Raw genomic sequence first — 21,752 nt, 5'->3', positions numbered from 1 at the left:
GCTCTGGAAATTAACCAGAGGAAGAGAATGAACTCAAAAATCATCTTGTTAAGAAATGTAACTTAACCTGTATAAAAGACCATTGCTCCTGGCATCCTACTTGGGACTTTTACAGAGCTCTTCTAAGCTCCCCTTCTACCTATCTATATGGTGTGGTAGTTCTGAAAACTAGTAGTCTCCCAGTCAAAGGAGGGTAACAGCCTCTTTTGCAGTTCAGTTATAACATCTCCCTCATCATAAAGTGATTATTCCCACTAAGCTCTTCATGTAAAGTGTGTGTCTATTTGACATGACTCAGAGGTAATCTCAGTGTGGGGAGATGGGAGCCCCAGCCCTGGGGCATTAATCAAACCTGTAAAAATCACTCTGCAACATCAGAGTTGTGTAATTTTTATTTTAGTGTGGTAAGCAAGAGCATGGCATTCCACCAAATAAGTAAATAAAATTAGTGCTTTAAAAAACTTTAACATATTCCAGAATTAGAATATTACTCTTACATGTAAGGTTGTATATATATTTTAGGGTAGAACTGGGATCATGAAAGTCTATCTCTGGTTGACCTTGAAATCTTACTTACTTGAGCAATCGATGAAACAGAAAAGTATGCTACATCCACAAGAAAAAACAAACAAACAAACAAAAAAAGCAGAATATGTCCCTAAAGAGTCCTAAATCTAAAAGCCTTATAAACTGTGTTTTTTAAATGGGATGATTTTATGGTGTACAATTTATACTTCAATAAAACTGTTAAGAACATAGTATAAAACATATTCAGCTGTTGATAATAGATATATTGTGCACTGCTATCACAGCATAAAATCACAATCACACCTAAGCTGTAGGTAAAGAATTATGTGTATTTTTCAGTGGTCTATGTTATAAGGAACATAGTAATTGCAAAGTTTAAAAATTGAGAGTCATAAACTGGGTAGATATTCTTTTAGGTAGCAATTTTAGTGTTGTTTTTTTCTCATGAAATGAGATAATTAGAACCCTTAAATACTAAATAGGTATTTCTAGGCTTTACCTCACAGACTCAGCATCAATTTTTAATCTTTGTTTTCATTGGAGGTAATTTTTTTCTGTGATGAGTGTAGAAAATAAACACAAAGTTGTAATCTCTTTGTGCATTTTAAGCTATTGTGGGAGATGAAAAATTTTTAAAGGAACTTATCAATTTGAAAATGTGGCACACTATCTAAAATAGTTTAAGTGAAATTAGCATAACAGGACAACCAAATTTAAAGTTTGCAGACTAATATTTTCCTCCAGTAAAATTTGGAAAATTCAAGAGTAGAATAATAAGAGAAAGGGTAGCAGCGTCTTGTAACTGCATAGTGAGAATGTGCTTCTTTCATCTCTACGATGTTGTCTGTGATTAGTATATATATATTTACTTGCCAGAGACATTTGTTTTATTAATTATTTTATCTAGAGATTTATTTTTGTTTATGCTTAGAAGAACTGGGGTAGAAGCCAGAGGTATGAGAAATCACCAGAGACAGAGTGAGGAGCAGAACAAGTAGATGGAATGAAATACACTGCTGAGGGAAAGCAGCAGGTCTTGGTCCCTGCTGAGGATTAGAATTCAGGCCATCATGGTGATAATGCTGAGACTTAACCCTTAAGCCACCAGAGAAGCCTCAAACATTTGTTTTAAAGGTAACAACATTGAATGGGTGAATACGGTTAATACATATGCAAAGAGATAATCAGACTATAACCAGATAGTATCTGAGATAATGCATATTTATTGTTCAAGAATAATTTGTACCAAAAAAAAAGCTCTTTCAAAGAAATAAAGTCAAATACTCATTTCTAAATTTTCAAATAATACGTGAAGCCTAATTGTTGCATTTGAAAATATCAGGAAATATAAGCCACTCAGAAATCTGATTAAAATATAACATAAACTTCCAGGGATACTGAGAAAGAATTTAGAAAATGGAGCTACAGCAGCTTGCAAGATATTATTTTAATGGGTTTATAAAAGCTCATGTCTCTAAGGGACTTGTCTTTGCATAAGAAAGTGTCATAGAGATGTGTGTTTAGGAACAGTAGAGTTATTCATAGTTTTCTTTATACAATTCCTGCAGACTGTGTCAAAGCGCCTGCCTGCATTTATGATGGTTTGCTGCCATGTGGAATCAGGCTGACTTTATATATATGAAATTGTGTTCTACAGCTTTCACATATCACCTTACTTAGAAATATTCTTAATCTAAAAGAATCATGAAATTATTCTGTAACAGGATGATCTCCAGGAAAACGGAAGGTTCTCGAAGGAGAGTGGAGCTGAGTAGAGAAGAGAAGAATTTGAAGAGGAGCCTGAAGAGGAAGGAAGCATGATGGAGAGGGAGAAGGAGACCTGAGGGAGGCACATGGAGCAGAGAGACGTGTGAAGAAACAGCTTTTGTTTCTTGGTCCTGGACCAATGTTCAGAGCCAGAGAAGTCACACATGGGGCCAGAGTCTGGGTGGGCTTTCTGGTATTTGGTCAGGTATGTGGGAGATAGGGACTTGGGTGCTGCTGGGCAGAAGATGGGAGGAAGCAGTTGGTTGTCGTAGATCTTTATCAGTCTGGTTCTGCACTGCTGTCTCCAATATCAGTCAAAGATTAACACAAGATCAGGTCTCAAGACCCCCTTCCCTGCCTCCTTAGGTTCCAAGGAGCCCAAACAACAACAAAAACACACCTTGATATGTTAAATTAGCCACAGGTTGGATTGAAATTGAGTGCATGGCTATTTATTAAGCCCCTCTCTTTCTGCTTCCCCTCTTGCCAGATTGAATAAGATGAAATTAGTGGAATTAAAAAAAAAATAATTGTGTGATAATGAAATAGTGTGATATCCATAGGAAGGGGGGATTCCAGGTTCCAAGCAGGGCCAACCCTATTTTGCTGAGCAAAATAATGGGTAATTTTTGGGTGAGTCATATGAAAGCTATTTTACCTATAGTCTTTTTTTTTTCTTATTACACGTTAATCCTATTAAAATTATTTCCTTTTGAAGGTCTTATACAATAGAGTATGCAGGTTCTTTATAAGGCAGCTGGCAGAACCCACTTTGAGCAGACAGGCTTGAAGGGTTGAGGTTGTCCTTACGTTGTCCTGCAATAATTCACCACAAGTTAAGTAAATAGGACATAAGCCAGAAAACAGTATAGTAAATGTGTGACTTGAACATGCGTCCAAAGAATATTTTGTGAAAATACTTTGCTCCCTGATGTTTGTGAGGATTTACAGGATCTTAGACAAATTCAGTTGTGGCATTTCTCTCTAGCATTATTAAGTGCATAAAAATATAACATTAATTAATGATTGTACATGAGTGGGATAAATGAATGGATTCAATTAAAATAAGTCATGAAATTAAATTATTTTTTTTCATTTACTTCAAAAATGAAGTCCTAGGCAGATTTTCCAATGGCAATTTTTTAAAATATCAAGAGAAATAACAGTTTAGTCATGAACTTACTGCTCTTATAGTTAATGTACTAATTCATTACACCTATATTTTCTGTGATTAAAGTAATTTTTAAAATAATTTCTAAGCCAAAATGCCTAACATGATGGAAATAATTTTTGCTTGTCTTCTTTACTCTCATCTTTTTTACTTCTTAAAAATTATCCTATACTATTTTCAAAATAATTTTTCAAAAGTTGTATCAATGTTATTATTTGACAATTTGTACGGCATAAAAAAATAAACTCTGTGAAAATCCACAAATGACTGTTTTATAAAAATCTAAGAAATGTTGATTAAATGAAATCATTTAATAGCTTTAGAACTAGAAGCAGCAAACTGTGATCTGCAGTCTGTGTTTTTATTAAATGCTCCATTTTGTGTGTATTATTTATAGCTACTGCTTTCATGCCACAATGACAAAGTAGGAAAAGAAAGGAAAGAGAAGTAAAATTTGCCACTCTAAATTGTACCTTTTTGGCATAAAAATTAGAATGGTTATTTTAAAAAGAAATGAAAAAGGAAAAGGTCTGAAGAGCAATGAAAGCTATGCTTTTGTAAGAGACATTCACATTTATTAGGGAGATCTGAGTTTGCAAGGTTGTATCTGTCTCTGTACAGACAAGTGGAGGGTGACCAATGTCTAGAAACAAATCTTTTGTGAAGACAGGGACTTAGATCTGCCTAGCAAATCTCTCCTCATTTACTCAACGCATTTACCTGCTAATCTCCATAAATGGCAGCTCTTACTCCTCCAGCGCCCATCAGCTTTTTTTCTTTTAGGTGAAGATCGTATTGAAGGTGATTGCTTGGACAGTTCTGTGGAGTTGCTCAGTGGATCTCTCCTGTGTACACAAAAGGTGTACATGTTATTAAACTGCTATTTGTTTTTTGACTGTTAATTTGTCTTTAATTACAAGGAGTCTGTCCGCCAAGAATCTAAATGTCTACTGGGGAAATTATTTTCTGTATTCCACAGAAGGAAAAGAAAGGAAAGAAAAGAATCATTTCTCCACAGACAGATAGCTGGCCAAATTACTAAAATGATATAGCAATTCTATACTCAGCAGTCATTTTGTTCTCTCCCATATCCCTACCTATAAAATTGGAAATTCAGCATGTTTAATGGAAGAAACTTCTATTCTTCCACTTTTTTTTTTTTTTTTTTTGGTCCTAGTAAGAGGGACATGGATTCAGTTAGCTATTCTTTTCTAAGTAAGGTCCCACATCTTTTGAATTCTTTGACTATTTTTTGGACAGGAACTCTGAATAATACGGGATCTTCTATATGATTTGATAAATATCTGCTACAAAAGACAAAGGCTTTCCACATGCATGTCCAAAAGTTAACTTTGATGTAAAACAGGTCTAACCTTGATTTTGGCTTCCAATCTAACCATTTTCTTCAGTAACATTCTCTAGTAATTTGAAAAGTTGTGATTGTTATTGATTCTTGTTCATATTGTTCAGTTGATTAATAAGTTAAAGATTAGAGATGGGTGAATAAGTACCATTTTCTATACCAATACTTTAACTTCAGCACTCCTGACACTGACAAGAAATCTCATTTGTGCCCCACATGTACCAGAGGAGATCTCTGGGATCTGCCTAACCATTTTCTTGTGAGTCTGTTCCAGAAGTTACCTTAAATTTATGGCAGTGTGTCAAGCCTCAGCAGTCCCACTTTGGGCTAAGCCTGTTTGACTGGGTTTTTACCCTTAAGGGTATGGATAATTCTTGGAGTTTGCTGTTACTTGAATTCCTTTGTTTCTCTTCCTATGCACACCAATTCAGTTGGTGTGTACTTGAAATCCACTTCAAAGTCTTTCACACTAAAAGTCTGTTTCATTTGCTTTTGTGCACATTGATGGAGGAAACTTCCCCCCACCCCCTTAAAGTATGTACCCTTTAACAGTTTGGATCCGTTAGCTGTACTCTCTTTCTTTATGATTTGCTTTACTGATCATCAAGCAAGTTTCTTCTTTATTCTCTCTTCCATCATTATATGATCCTTAATCAAGAAACTGACTGGGCACAGTTTCCTTCAGATTCTCTTGGGTTCAAGACTAGACTCTAATGAGTAGAAGGTCAGATGTTTTGTAACTACTATAGAAAACCAATCTCCTGACTAATGAATAGCATCATCTATAGGTAGAGTATTGGATGGCAGGTCCACTTTCATGAATGGGAGATGCACAGCAACCCAGGATTATAAGAGAATAGTGTCTGGTTCAAAGTTCTGCTGTTACCAACTTGAATTATTTTTTAACATGATTTTTTTTTAAACAAGAGATGTTTCATTCCCATGCTGTACAGACACCTACATATTGTGACTAGCTTAGGAAGAGGTATTAGAAATCACATTCTTTTGTCAAGTTCAACCAGAAATAAAGGTCATTCTATTGTCTATGTTTACATCCCAATTGCTCAATTACCCAATTACAAGAGACTAGTGTATTTTTCTCCATGGGAAGAATTATCAAGAAATCTCAAGTTAAGCTGTCTGCTCAAGCAGATCATTGAATGTGTGGATCAATAACTTCCCAAAGACTCAGATGTGCACAATGTCAGTGTGTCTTTAGAAGTGAAGACACAGTTCTGCTCTATAAGGTCATCCAAGAATCTGAAGTTCTTTTACTTTGCTATCACTCTATTTCATAAGAAGTTGTCCCTAACCCAGTGATTGAAACTGGCTCACTGACCAAGAGACAGGAAGCATTTTTAAAGACATGAAGTTATGGATTCACACATGGACCATGTGCCTAACTGCAACTCAGTGCCTTCTCTTAGGGGTCTAGGAGAGAGTGAGGGAGACAGTATGATGAAGGTAGAGAAAAAGAATGAGAATCAAAGTTTGTTCAATTTTTTTTTCCCTAATCACTTACATTATTGCTATGAGTAAAATTATCCGGTATTTTTCTTTTTTCTTTCTGGCTTATTTCACTAAGCACTATCTCTTCCAGCTCCATCCATGTTGCCACAAATGGCATGGATTTATATTTTGTTGATTGCTGAGTAATATTCTATTGTGTCTATGTACCACATCTTCTTGATCCAGTCATCTATTTTTGAGCACTTGGGTTGATTCCACATCTTCCCTATTATAAATAGTGCAGCAATAAACATTTAAAATAAGTAATTGTAATAAAGTATAAACTAACATCAATAAACAGCTATAAACTAGACATTCTAAGATGGAGAAGGGGCAATAGGATCAAAGCTGGGGCAGGAAGAACACACGGGTCTACGGTGATGGCACATGGGTGAGTTGGTAGTGGGAAGTTCACAGGGATTACAATGGAGATGAAAAAAGTACAAAATGCATAAAGATGTAAATATATAGTTTGTTCAATTTAATAGAGATGGAAAGATTTGTTCTAGCTTTTATTATTATTATTCCATAATAAAGGGAATATTTCTATTTAGAGTGGCATTGTCCAAATTACTTAATACAGAACATAAATTTTACTGATTAGCCCTTCGAGAACTTTAATAAACATGAGTCATTGGCATGCAAACATAAATGTTCTTGATAAAGGGGCTTCTGGTTGAAAGTTGTTCAGACTTAAATATATGCTGATGTTATGATAGAAGAAAGCAATAAATACATTTAATCTTCTCCTTTTTAAAGAATGAACTGCAAAGATCCAAAGATTTGGTACTCTTTGTCAAACCTTTTTTTTTTTTTTAAACCTGAAAAGATGACTGTACCTTCAGGCAATGGATTTCTGCACACAGGATGGAATTTGCAAAGATGGCTTTGCTTTCTTGACAGCTACACCAGGAGCAGAGCCTCCAGAATATTTTACAGTATGTTTGCATTAAAAATGTACTTTTTTGGGGTATTTTTGGTAACATGTATTTTCACAGGTATGAGTAGATATTTCACTGTGGTTTGGGTTTTTATTTCTCTAATAATAAATGACCATGATCATCTTTCCATGAGCCCATTGGCCATCTCTATGCCTTTTTTCAAGAGGTCTGTCCAGACACTCTGCTCATTTTTTGATCTGTTTTTTACTGAATTGTATGAGTTCTTTATACAGTTTGTTTGTTAATCCCTTGTTAAACATGTGGAAATATCTTCTCTGATTCAGTAGTCTATCCTTTCATGTTGACACTGGTTTCTTCACTGATGTAGTACTAGGTGATACTAAAAATACAGAAACAAGGCAAATAAACAAAGCAAAACAAAACACTGATCCAGGGAAAATAATTTTGGTTCCCAGAAGGGAAGCTGGTTAAGGAGTGGGTGAAAAAGGGAAAGAGAGTCAATTGCATGGTGGTGGATGAAAATCAGACTTGGTAATCATGTGTGTGTTTGTGTGTGTGTGTGTGTGCGAGCAGTACATACACACCCCCCACCCCCCATTTCACCAGAGGTCTTGTTGCCACCCAGTGGCAACCTACTCTGAAGCTTCTCTACTCAGAGAGATTTCCTGTTCTTACCTGACAACAAATTTTAATTTCCTACTATTCTCACTAACTGATTTCAATGTTGAATGCTTTCCTCACCATGACAAGGGCCTAGCCAGTGGGGTCTGGCTCCTGACTCCAGCCCAATTCATTTTGACAAATAGAGCAACATGAGAAAATAACACTAGCACAGCTCATGGCAGTCAGTCAGAAAATAAACCTACTATGAACAGGAGTTTCACCTGAGTCTGAAGAAAAGGAAAGAAAACGATTAAGTAAGATAAGAATGAGGAGGGTTGATTAGATGTCAAGATTTTCGTTTTGTTTTTATCACAGTCCTGCCATTAACCATGGCCCTTGCTCACAAGAAAAGTATTTAACTCTACCTCAGTTTTTTTAGATGTGTAGCGAGAGGAGTTGATTTGTTTGCATTTAGATGCCTTACATTATGATTCAAGAAATACATAAGATGATCAAGGACACACATACACATTGCATAGTTGTACTGTAGGAGTTATTAGATTGTGGTTTCAACCATCATCATTTTGATCAAACTCGTTTATCTGTGATAAATATATAAAATGCCCTTACCAGATGAATCTTATGTTTTTATTCAAAACAAGAATTCTGTAGATAATCAATGGTCAGTTATATAGTAAGTCATTATAGCATAAAACCTCTACCAAAGGGAACAGAGAGATTCTGTAATCTCTAGAAATGTGAGAACAACTACGGTAGTCATTGAAACACAACAAAGTAGCAATATCTATTCAAGTGGGAGATTTCTGAGAAATGTTTGGTTTTTACCTGCTACATATAATGCTAAGAAGATGTCATTCGTTGCACTGAATAATGTCATGTTCACTGTGTGGTAGTGCCCCCTGCAGGGGGTAGTTAGTGAAGATTTAGCCCCAGGTGAAATAAGTTTCAGTGGGACTGGAGACTTTGATAAGAAATAGAAGTGAATCAGCCTCCAGGACTCAACTTTTGGGATTTCACTGTTAATTGATCTTCAGCAATTCCAGAGTCAGTAATTTTTGCCCTCCCCATACTGATCAGCCTCCAGGACTCAACTTTCAGTATTTCAGTGTTAATTGAACTTCAGCAATTCCGGAGTCAGTAATTTTCATGCTGATCTTCCAAAAGGCTGCTGTGGGCCTTAAAAGGACATGGACAGGCTTCTAGCAGCCAGGCTCAGAGTGGAAAGGTTTGGAGGCTTTGCAAGTAGCCCAGTGACTGAAACTGTTTTTAGTTTTGCTGCTATCACAGCCTGGCAGGGAAAGCGAGGACCCAGAGGGGCACTTTCCTGAGCTGTGTGCTGTGGTCATTTATCTGGTAGTTTTGCTACTGCAGCTGCTCTTTTGAGTGTCCCTGGTATGGTGCTGCACTGGGGAATCTCAGCAGCTCTGGTGATCATCTCCTGTTGGGTCTTCTGCTGTTTTCATGAGCATGATCCTGGCCTAATGTCTCGTCGCAATTTGCTCCAGGCCTCAGTGGTGGGAAGGTGCCATCTTGGGAGCTGTAGGGTAGATGGACGTGATCAGATTTCTCTGCACACCCGTCATTAGCATCAATGAGCAACACCTACCTGTGGTCTTGCTTGCGTGCCTGAGGGCGGCACCTGGAGTGTGATGTGAGCGTATGTAAGTGGGCGCACCTGAGGTGAGAGACCGTATATAAGGCGTGGGATGGTGGGCTGTGGGGCAGACTACAGTGGAGATCATCATAGCGAGTCATCAATGGGGGATTTGGAGGGGGCCCAAGTTGCTGGCTCCCTGATGACTTGCCCCTCCCCTCCCCAACCTGTGGGGACCATGCCAAGGGCTCCAAGATTTTCTTTCAAGCTGCCAAACCAATGATGAACCTACCTGGCCTAGAGTGGTTGCAGAACGGGAGCCTTTTTGTTTTGGACTTTAAAACATCAGCCACTGCCCTTGGTGAGGTAAGCAGCCATTTTTGGCCTCAACCATTCTTTCTTATTCTTTGGTTTGTTAAATGAATCTCATTATTGTTCTCTGAACGGGAGTAGTCTTGCAATTGTGTGCGTCAGTGAAGAACTCATCTGCTAATCGTTACACTATTTGGGCAGAGTTCCTGGGCCAGTTTTAGTGCCCCTTCTGTCTTGTATCAATTGTGCAGTTGTTTTTGGAGTTGTTTGGTTCGAAGAGTGGGGTGCTTGGGTTCACTGTGGAAAGTTTCACCAGAACTCCCCTTTCACCAGCAACAATGAGTTTCCCAGGTGAGTTTCCCACAATGGAGACATTAGTTGTGTCCAAAATGGCAAGGTTATTATGAGAGGGAGAGAAGAGTAAAAGGCACTTGTGTAGATGCAAATGGGCAGGAAGAGCTGCCCTGAAAAGGGACTGGTTTTTCTGAGAGAGGTCTGCATGGTTGCAGGCAGGTGGCCTTCAGGAAGTTGCCTCTGCTGAGGGAGGTCATTTGCAGGCAGGAGGTGGCTGTTTTGCAGGCAGAGTTGGCGAAAATAAGCACCTGAGTAGTGACAGGTGAGCAGATGGAGTATTGCTTGGTGCCAATGCAGAGAATGCACTGATACAGGGCTCTTTGGGAGCAGTTCATTTCTTTGTGGGGTGGCCTGTTTGCTATTGATTTGGGATAGCTAGAATTTGAAAGCGACAAGAGAATCTACAGTGGCCCTCAATCTCTTACATCTTTATTTCCAATCTGCGCCTAATGACACTGACAGCATCTGACACATGCCTGGGTCTGTGCCTAAGCACGTAAGGGTTTTGATTACCTATAGCTGGTTTAACAGCCGTGTGCACTGCTTCTACCCCCACTATTAGCAATGTATGAGTCAGGTTTCTGGTCTTGTGATGCCTCTTTTCTATCTTTTGTATCCTTACCCTCTATCAAATTGGATTAAAAATAAGATATATTATTCTCTTGGTGATTAATATATTAGAGGATGTTATAATGAACTGGTTCATTATACTCAAGTTTTAAAGAGAATTGAACTTTTTGACTATAAAAGGAAAATGATAATTTAAAGGTAGAAAAAGGTTTATTATTAAGGCACAAAATAAACTTAGCACAAGTAATCAAAATTAATGGGCTATAAACCAAAGCTAAGAATTGATATCAGTGTCACCAATAGCTATAGTATAGTGTGAAATGAAAATAATATCATAAATTATAACTGTATGGCCACATTTCCTAAAATCACATTGAGAATCAACGTAAAGTGAAACTTCAGACCCAGCTGTTATCCATCTAGATTTTAAATGCAACCGACCTCTTTAAAACCATGTAACTCCCTATTTCTATCTTTATTTATAAGGTTGATCTAAAATAAGTGGTGACAATTTCTCTGTTTGCAATATATATTGTTTTATTTTTTTTCCCATATTGTTGGAATTTTATATGAGCATTTATTACTTTTATTTAAAAAAATGATGAACCTGAAAGCAAATATACCAAATTTTTAAAGTTTTGGACAATAGGAATTTGAAAAATGATAATGTTCTTTCAACTTTTCTCTATTTTTGCACTTTAATAATTAAAATTAAATTTATTAAAATCATTACTCATTCTGTTATTGAATATGAAAATTTTATTCAATGCATTTGATATCCTAGGTGCTCTATATACTTCTATACTTATTTCATTAAATATTCATAAAATTTTTCTACAACTGAAAATACTATCCTTCCCACCTTTGCAGTTTAAAAACTGAGGTTGAGAGAAATTAATATTTCCTGATGTTGTGTTAACAAATAAAATTAGATTTGCCTATTTTGCCTATGGGACTTGCACTTCACATTTTCCATTGAGTAACGTGACCAATTAATGCAGTCAAAATTACAAATTGAGTTGCCATCTATTACCTATGAGTTTTAGGTTTGAGAAAGCTATTTGACTAGTAACCCATTTCTAGTAAATAGAGCTTCCTTTCTCTATCATTCCTATTGAACCATAAAGTAGATTTAAAAAAAAATACTTTAAATATTAAAAGGATTTAAATATTAGTCTTGACTAAAGCAGATAAAAAGATATAGGAGACAGGTGTGTTTTTAGCTATAATTACTAGAAAAATCAGCACTGATAGCTTGATTCATTTCACCTGTGCACACTGGCACATGTCCATAATTGGTTGCAAGAATGAGAAATTTTATTTCAGTTTAAACCTGTTTTCCTGGACTGTGCTTGTACCAAAAAAACTTTTTTTTTGTACTTTGCATTCTCTCTTAACTCTTCTATTTTCTGAGCATTTTGGTCACTGATATTTTTGTTCCTAATCAAAGGAAATTAGGTAAGGGAATTTACCATGTTCATACTTTTTAAATAGAATCAAGCTTGTGCCATTTTGGTTTTGGTGAGAATTCAGCCTGAATAGATTTCTTGAATGTACTTAATAACCTGTTTAAAAAGAACATAATGATTGATTTCTCTAGCAACTTGTTCAGGTCAAACACTTAACAATATAAATGAAGCAAAAAAAGATATGAGCATTCACCTTTCCTTTATGTGTTCGGACATCTCATTCCAACCACACATCAGGATCTTATCTAAAGAAAATTTGTCTAATTGAATCTCCTTAAAATTGCAATGTAATTTTTCTTAAACATGCATTTGAAATGTCTCACCTAATCTTTTAAAATTCTCCTTAAATCAACGTTATTGAGCCTACAGTTTTTAAATAATATTGGTAATTCTCCTTTAAATAAGAATTTAATGAAAGGGGAAAGGGGAGAAAATAGAAAAGATAGAGGGGTTATAAGGAAAGGAAAGGAAAGTGAAAATAGAAAGAAAAGGAATAAAAGATGGGCTAAAGCAGAGAACTTTAAATTGATCTAACTTTTTAACATTCTGTGATTTTTTTTTATCAATTTACAATATGATACTACAGATGTTTTATATTTAACCTGGTCCTATATTTTAAAAAAAAAAATTGTTATCAGATAGTTTACATAACATTTCAGTAAAATTGTTATATACATAATATATTGAACTATATCAGTAAGGCAATTTTATCCACTTTTTAACTTCTAAAGCACACTTGTGTTTTTAATGTTTGTAATTCTGTAGTTTATTTAAAGATTTATTTTATTTATTTATGCACACAAGAGCAGGGGTGAAGGGAGAAGAGAACTCACCAGAGACAGGAGGGAAAGAGCTAGGCAGACCCATTGAAATAACACTGCTGAGGGGAGCAACTGGCAAGACAGGAGAGGTTGTTGCTGCACCATGTAAGTTAACCTCCTGGGGGGATGGGGGCATCTTAATGCTTGCCATAGTGGCTTGTGATAGCTTGATAGTGCTGAGAATTAACCCCCTGAGTCACCAGGGAGGCCCTGTATTATTTTTATTTTTAAAGACCTTGTTACTAGATAGTTTTAATCATTAGTGATATATTTTAAATTATAAGAATTATGTATGCCTTATATTCCATCATTCCCCTCTTAAAATTAATTTTTATGCTTTATAAATATGGTTAAATTTAGAAAGTTTTATTTTCTGAGAATTAAATTCTTTGAAAACATGATTACTTATATTTAAGTAGAAATTTGATGTTTTCTACTTCAGTGTTCTCAAATTTTCACATACCCATGAAACAAATTATATTAAATGAAGATACAAATTTTCCCATTTGGGGTGGAAACTAAATTTTTGCATGTTGAAAAAGCTTCCTTGTGATGATCATTTTGCTGTTCCATAATCTATGCTTTCTGTAGCAAAGACTCTAGATAATAACATAGTTTTTTTTTTATATGCTTTTTTAGATTTATTTATTTATTCATACAGAACTGGGGTATAGACCAGAGGTGCAGGGGTGGTGAGAGGATTCACCAGAGACAGAGTGGGGAGCAGAACAGGCTGACTGACGAAGTACACTGCTGAGGGGAACAGCGGGCCTGTCAGGAGAGTGGGCCCCGCCATGTGTTCACCTCCGGGGCAGGGGGGCACTGAACTCATGCTGAAGTGTCTTTAGCTTCTTAGTGCTATGCTTTAACCCTCTGCGCCACCAGGGAGAGCCCTAATATATTGCTTTTAAATATTTAGTTGAAAATAATCTTAAGTATTTGTCTCATTATATGGGTGCTCTTTGAATTTAAGAGGCCATTTGTTTCTAAATGTGCAATTGATACTGAATTTGATTAATTTGGCAGCAGTTTCTATCTTTCACCTTATTTGTATCTTATAATTAGATATAAAATTCTGTTTTAATGTGACAATTGAAATTTCATTAAAAATGATTCACAATATTTTTAAACAGAAACCCAGTAATATTTCAGATAAACAATGTATTTTTGATGTGTTTTATCCCAAACATGCATTTAACAAAATTATACATTTTGAGTATTTACCAAATAAAATGAATATCTTCATTTTGGTGAATATAAAATCTAACTTATGCTTACAAATGCTAACTTAACTGTATCACACTTAACTGTATCATTTGTATATTCTTAATATTTTCCTTACCTTTTTTTTTGTTCACATAACCTAACAGATAAAAAATTTAAAATCATTCAGAATTGTATGTTTACAAATTGTAATTATAATCCTATTTGGTTCACATTTGTATGCATGTTTTCATTCAAATCTTTTATTTTTGTCTCATTGTTGCATGCCTTTAATTTTTTTGAATTATTTTAATACAGAGGTCTATTTGATAAAATATTACGTTTATGGTTTTCATTTCCCTGCTATTTGAACATATCTTTTGTCCTGTGATCGCTAGTAAAATATTCTAAGATTGTCAAAGCTATGTTGCCACTAACATAGTACATTATTTTTTTTAGATTTATTTATTTATTCATACAGAACTGAGGTACAGGCCAGAGATGCGTAGGGTGAGAGGATTCACCAGAGACAGAGTGGGGAGCAGAACAGGCAGATTGACGAAGTACACTGCTTAGGAGAGCAGCGGGGGGGTCAGGAGAGGTCTGTCTCGCCATGTGGACTCCTCCGGGGCAGGCAGGAATCGAACTCATGTGGAAGTGACTTAAGCTTCTTAGTGTTGTGCTTTAACCTGCTGCGCCACCAGGGAGGGCCAGTACATTATTATTTTAAATGTAAATAATGTCATCAGGCTGTGCTCAGGTGGCATACCGCAAAAATCTGTGCTAATAAAGCTTTGCCATACAGGAAAAAGAAAACACAAGGGCTCTTGATGTCCTAGATTATCTAAAGTATCGTAGGTTACATAAGCTTTGTAGTCTGACTGGCAGATTCTTATAACATTTGCAAAAAGGCAAAAGAAGCAACTGAGGATGAGAGCCCAATCAATTTCAACAGCAATATTTGATATGTAATTTCTGATAACAATTCTCCCACTTGATACATCCATGCATTATCATTAGGGAACGAGCCCTACCAATTTTCTCTACTTTGTCTAAAAAATTCAACAGGGATTTTTTTGTTGTTGTTTATTTTCCCTGCAACAGGTATTTTTCCTTCATGCTCAATAGTTGTTTCAATTAAACTGTCAGGACATATTTCACACTCCCCCAAATCTGGCATCTTACAGCCCAGTGTACATAAAGTAGTTTGGAAAGCTTACAATGTGTAGCCAAATGTTATTGTCACTATACTGTTTTGTTTTGTAAACAATCAACTTCTCATCTCTAAATAAATGACACTATCTTCATCCTTGAATAGTTGGTTACTATAAGAAAAATCACAGATTTGATTCTAATTGTACATAGATGTAAAACTAAGTTTCAACTGCAAGTAAAGGACATTAAATTTTGCTTTGTAAGCTCTTGAAGGAATGGATTGCATCGGTCTCTTGAAATGGCTCCTAGTCATTACTTCAAAGGCACATAATGGTTGTACTAGATCTAAATCATAACTTATATGTGCATTGGTTCTTGCTACCTGCATTTAAGGACTGACTCAGCAATGGCTAAGGGTGAGCAAGATTTATTTGGTGGCTTCCACCCAACTGGAAAAGGGATGCAGATTTCACTAAGATTATGATAAACCACTCTGTCTTTTGGCCAGATATAGTAAGTCAAAGAGTCTTCTCTATTATTGAATTCTTAGCTGAGTTTTAGATGAACTCTTGAGAGTTTGATTTAAGATGGAAATTTACATATGTTATTAACAACTAAAAACTAAGTGTAGGACTGTGAGTTTGAAATAAATTGAGAGTTAAATACAGCCCAGTCCCTCACTTAAAGAGAACAAGAGCAGAATGACATCTCCATATCATACAGTTCGTTGGCATCAAAGCTGTAATGAAAGCACAAGGTTCCAGAATACAAGGAAAATTTGAATGCCTGAGTTCCGTTACTAAGTGCCAGACTTCACTATTTATTTAGTCACATTAACATATAAAGAAAGAACAGGAGAGGTGGGAGGTCAGTCTTAGAAAACACACTGGTATTTTTGTTCATTTAAGATTATCCACAGTGTTTCCCGGGGATGATGATGATATTTTTCATATGAAAACATCTGAAACAGTCAACATTTCAATACACAATCCTGCAATCCTATAACAAAGTACCATGAGCATAGTTTCCTTCTAAGTTAGACTTATCTTAATTCATTTTATGACTTTAAGTTACTATTTAGGTGGTGTGAGTGTAATAGTTTCCAAACATGAAGCTTAGAATTTATAGGGAAAATAACAGGGGTGCAAAAACCACTCTTCCATCAAGTATAGCTTAGATTGATATGATTTCTAATTAATAACCACAACAGCTTCATGATGACATTGTACTTGTCCTCAATAAAGACATTTTTTCAGTAATGAAAACAAAGTATTACCCCCTAACACAATTAACAGATGTTCTCAGAAGAGAAAGTGATAACATAAAGTTACAGAAATGGAGTAATGAATGAGCATTAACAGGAGTAGAAGTGATGACAAACTGCTCTACAAAGATTATACTAATGATGGATGTATGAAGAACTTTATGGGGATAATAGCCTAAGATTTTGAATCCCTGGATTTGCATGGACTAGTTAAACAGGTGACACCAGCAATATTTGATTTTGTGAAATTAAGTCCGCACAACTCCATAATTAATGGGGAAAGTGAACAATATAAACAAAAGGTATTTTCAAAGATGTGGTTAAAATTTCACAACTTTGAGGAATAATTATGAATGACAAACAGGAAAACAGTTAAATGGACTATTTTGAATGAAAGATAGCAAGCTTAGTTTTGAATCCTCTATATTACAGACTATTGATATAAGGAGTTTTATTTGTGTTACTCTCAATCAAAAGGGAGTTAGCTCATAAATTTGAAAATAGAAATTGGGGAATGAAAATAAGCAAAATACAAATCAGGATTTCAAAAATGCCTTTATGAGGTGGAAAAGATGATTTTGTGAAAGAGCAAGAGGAGATGTGGTCACAATGTATGAAGCTAACCAATAAGTACTGAATGACTAAAAATAATCAGGAAGGAACTCTTGGATGCAGTTAGAAAATATAAGGAACTGCTATTTCAAGTTCTGAATCCAAAGTAGACCTAAGAATTCAGATGTATTGGAATGTTTTACCAAGTTTGAACATTTTATGCAACTTGAAAGTACACAAAAGCAAAGGTGTAGTACTTAGTACGTTATAAGTAGCATTGAACATTAAGAATATTATATGTATTTATAATATGTGTAAATAAAGTAATATGCGATAGAAAAAATTAAATCTGAACCAATGTATGCCATTTCAGTATGTTGTGCCATCATTTCATGTTTTAAAACTTTCAAATATTGGAGATTGCTCTGTATTCCATGTACAGTGAAATTTACAATTTTAAAAATGTCTACAGGTATTTTGACTAGTATACATAGACTAATAATATTGAACCTTACTATCAATGTGTTCTAATCTTGGTATTACTGACTTATTTTCTTTCATCAATGTTTTCTAACTTTCAATATACAAACAACACAGAATATTTTTGAATTCATACCCAAACATTTTGTTTGGTGTTTTCATAAATGATATTTGTTTTTTAATTTGAATTCAATGTTTCTCTGGTAGTTTATAGATGTAATCACAGAATGACTTTGAATTTCTTGGATTTTCTGTGTAGACAAATATGCCATCTGTGAATACCAACAGCTTTATTACTTCCTTTCTCATCTGGTTGGATTTTACTTTCTTTTGTTGCCTTAAAGTACTGGTGAGAACTTTGAATAAAATGTTGGATATAAGCCTTATTCTGATCTTAGGGACAAAGAATTCAGTCTTTCACTACAAACTATCACTATAGGTAAAGGAATTATTTTATGCCTTCTATCAAGTACAGATAATGTATTCTAGTCCCCGTTTAGAGATTTTTTTTTTATCATGAGTTAATACTGAATCTTACCAGATACTATTGTATCTGTTAAGATGTCCATGTTACATTACATTCATGGGAAATGTTATTTTAAGATTTATTTCTATTTATGTATGCATACAAGAACTGGGGTATAGACTAGAAGTATGAGGGGGGTTTTGTGTGAGAAGATTCACCAGAACAGAGTGAGTAACAGAACAGGCAGATTGACTGAAATCCACTGCTGAGTGGAGCAGTGGGTGAGACAGGAGTGGTTTGCTGAGCTATATAGATAGGTGAGCTCCCTAGCCAGGGAGCAAATTCACTCTGCAGTAGCTGTAGAGAGCTTGATAGAGCTGATTGTAGTCCCTGCACTACCAAGGAGGCCCCTGAAATGCTATTTTTTAAATTATTCTTTTTATGTTGTTAGACCAGATGTTATTTTATGAAGGTTTGGTGTCAACATTCCTGAGTATTATTTCTACTGTATACTTTCTGTCCTTGCACTTTGTGATGATGTTTATATTAATACAGTGCTAGACTACTAAAACTTATTGGAAAATATGCCTCTTTATTTTTTTGGAAATTATTGCACAAAGATGTTGTATAGTTCTTAAATATTTGAGAGAATTATACTTTGAAATACTTTGATAGCACATTTTTTATATTTTTTTTTTGAGTAGATGTAGAATTATTCAAGTTACTGTATATTCTGAGCAAGGTTTTAAATTTGACTCTCATGTGGGACTATTCCAGTTCCACTCTGTTAAATTTTTTTTAAAGATTTATTTATTTATGCATACGAAACTGGGGTATAGGCCAGAGGCACAGGGACCATGAGAGGATTCACCACAGCAGAACAGGCAGATCAACGAAGTACACTGCTAAGGGGGCAGTGGGCATGTCAGGAGAGGTCTGCCGCACCATGTGGGTCACCTCCAGAGCTGGGGATCGAACTCGTGCTGCAGTGGCTTCACACATCTTTAACCTGTTCACACAGTACTTTAACCTGTTGTGCCACCAGGGAGAACCCTCCACTCTTTGAAATTTATGGACATAGGCCCTCCCTGGTGGTGCAGCGGCTTAAAGCACTGCACTAAGCTTAAGCCAATTCCGCATGAGTTCAATCCCCGCCTGCCCTGGAGGAGATGACATGGTGGGACAGACCTCTCCAGACCCGCCAGCTGCTCCCCTCAGCAGTGTACTTCGTAGATCTGCCTGTTCTGCTCCCCACTCTGTTCCTGGTGAATCCTCTCACCCTCCACATCTCTGGCCTGTACCTCAGTTCTGTATGAATAAATAAATAACTCTTTAAAAAAATTTATGAACAGAGTTGTTTGGGGCATTTTTATGAAAACAAAATAAAACTCACACCCACTCATGTGTGTCTGCCTAATTTCCAGGCTGTCAATTTTACTTATATGGCAAAATTTACATTACCAAGTCGTGGCTTAATTATGGATTTTGAGACATGTAGATTATCCTAAATTACACAGGTGACCCATTGTGATCATAAGGGCCCTTAAAAGAAAATGGAGAAGACAAGGGAGTTAAATTCGATGTGATAAGATAATAGAAACTGAGGAAGAGAAGGCAGAGTGAACAAAGACACCAAAGAATGTAGCAATGACTTCCCTTGTGGTTTCCAAAAGGAAATCTGACTACATGACTATAGGACTTCTGACTTCTAATATTGTAATAAAAGTAAATTTTTTATACTCAGTATATTTGTGGTAATTTATTACAATAAGAAACTAGCATACTTTAATGTGCTTTTAATGTCTGTGTGGTCCATCTAGCCTATTTTTTATATCTTAATTATGACTTCTAGTTGTTTTCCTTTCATTTGTTCAATTTAGCTAGATCTTTGTCAGCCATTTATAGACATACATATATTTTATTTAATTAAAAATTGAAGTAGCATTGGTTTACAACATTATGTATGATCTGGAGGTATATATAGGATCAACCCCTTCAGGAGTTAATATCATACCACTCTTACACCCAAATCACCCATATTCCTCTACCACAGTTCACTGTTCTTTTATCCCACTTTGTTCTCTCTCCTGACAATCCCCCCCACTTTGGAGGGGGGAGTTTTAGAATCAGGTATCTACTATTTGGTATCAATTTGGGTTTATGTGACCCTTTTTGTTGGTTTGTTTCTCTAAATACCATTTATAAATTATCTTTGCCTTACTCAGTTTTCTTAGCCTAGCCATTCATTTATGGCTTCACATATAGCCAATATTCATTTTTTTAATAGCTGAGTAGTATTCCATTGTGTATATAACATTTCTTCCTAACCCATGCATTTATCCTTGGGCACTTAAGTTTTTCTGTAGCTTGACTATTGTAAATAGTGCTCCAAAGAAAATGCAAGTTCATATAGCCCTTCAAAGAAGTATTTGCATTCATCAGATACTTCCAAGTTAACTTACTGGGTCATATGGTAGAAGCATTTAAAAAATATATATATTGAGAAACTTCCATGGAGCTGGCAAAAGCTAAAATCCTACCAACAGTACTGAGTATCATTTTTCTCAATATCCACACTAACATCTTTTTTCTTTTCTTTATATTTTTATGGGCCATTCTCACAAGTCTGGGGGAGTGCCACATTGCAGTTTTGATTTGCATTGCTCTTATAAGTGGTGCTTAGCATTTAGTTGATATCAGCCAGCTGACTATAGCTGCTTTTGGAGAAGCGCCTACTTAGCTCTCTACCCATTATTTGTTTTCTTAAGTTGTTTGAGTCCTTCATAGATCTTGGATATAAATCCCTTCTAAAATGTATTGTGTCCAAATGTTTTTTCCATTAGTAGGATGTCTTTTTGTCTTAGTGCTAGACTTTGTTTTCTGTATAGAAGCTATTTAATTTTATGTGTCCCTCATCTTCATTTACTCTTTTTTTCCCCAGCTGTTGGAAATGAATTCACAAAGATATCACTGAAGTCTCTGTCATGGAGCGTTTTGCCTATACTTGCTTATATGGCTTCAGGTCTAACATCAAGTTAATTTTATCCATTTTAATTTTTATATGTGATTTAGTGATAAACTTTTTTTTTTTTTTGCATATGGCTGTCCAGTTTTTTTCAATATATATTAAGGTGGTTTTTCCCTTTCTCCATTATAAATTACTGTCACCTGTGTCGTAGACAAGTGAGCCAAATCAGTGAGGGTTTAATTTGGGGCTTTCAGTTCTGTTTCTTTGGCTTATGTGTCTATTTTATTTCAGTGCCATAGAATTTTGATTATTTCAGCTCTATAGTGTAGTATGAGCTATGGGAGTATGATACTAATGTTCTACCATTTTTTTTGGTCATAATTACTTTTGCTTTTTTATTTTTTTTGTGACTCGATATGCATTTCAGTATTTTTTCTTTCCTTTGAAGAATGCCTTGAAAATTTGATAGAGATTGCATTAAATCTATTTTGGGCAAGTTGCCCATTTTAACAATATTAAATCCCTGTGCTACTAGGGAGGGCCTAGAAGAATTAATGTGGTTAAAATGACCATCTTGCCTAATACAGATTGAATTAAGTTTACTTGATAAATATAAATGGAAAAATTCTCCACAAATTCAGAAAAGTAGTTTTTTTCTTCTTTTTTTCTGCATTTTATTC

The sequence above is a fragment of the Condylura cristata genome, unplaced genomic scaffold, assembly GCF_000260355.1.
Source record: "Condylura cristata isolate star-nosed mole 26May11 unplaced genomic scaffold, ConCri1.0 scaffold00011, whole genome shotgun sequence".
Lineage (NCBI taxonomy): Eukaryota > Metazoa > Chordata > Mammalia > Eulipotyphla > Talpidae > Condylura > Condylura cristata.
Note: the sequence above shows the minus strand (reverse complement) of the source record.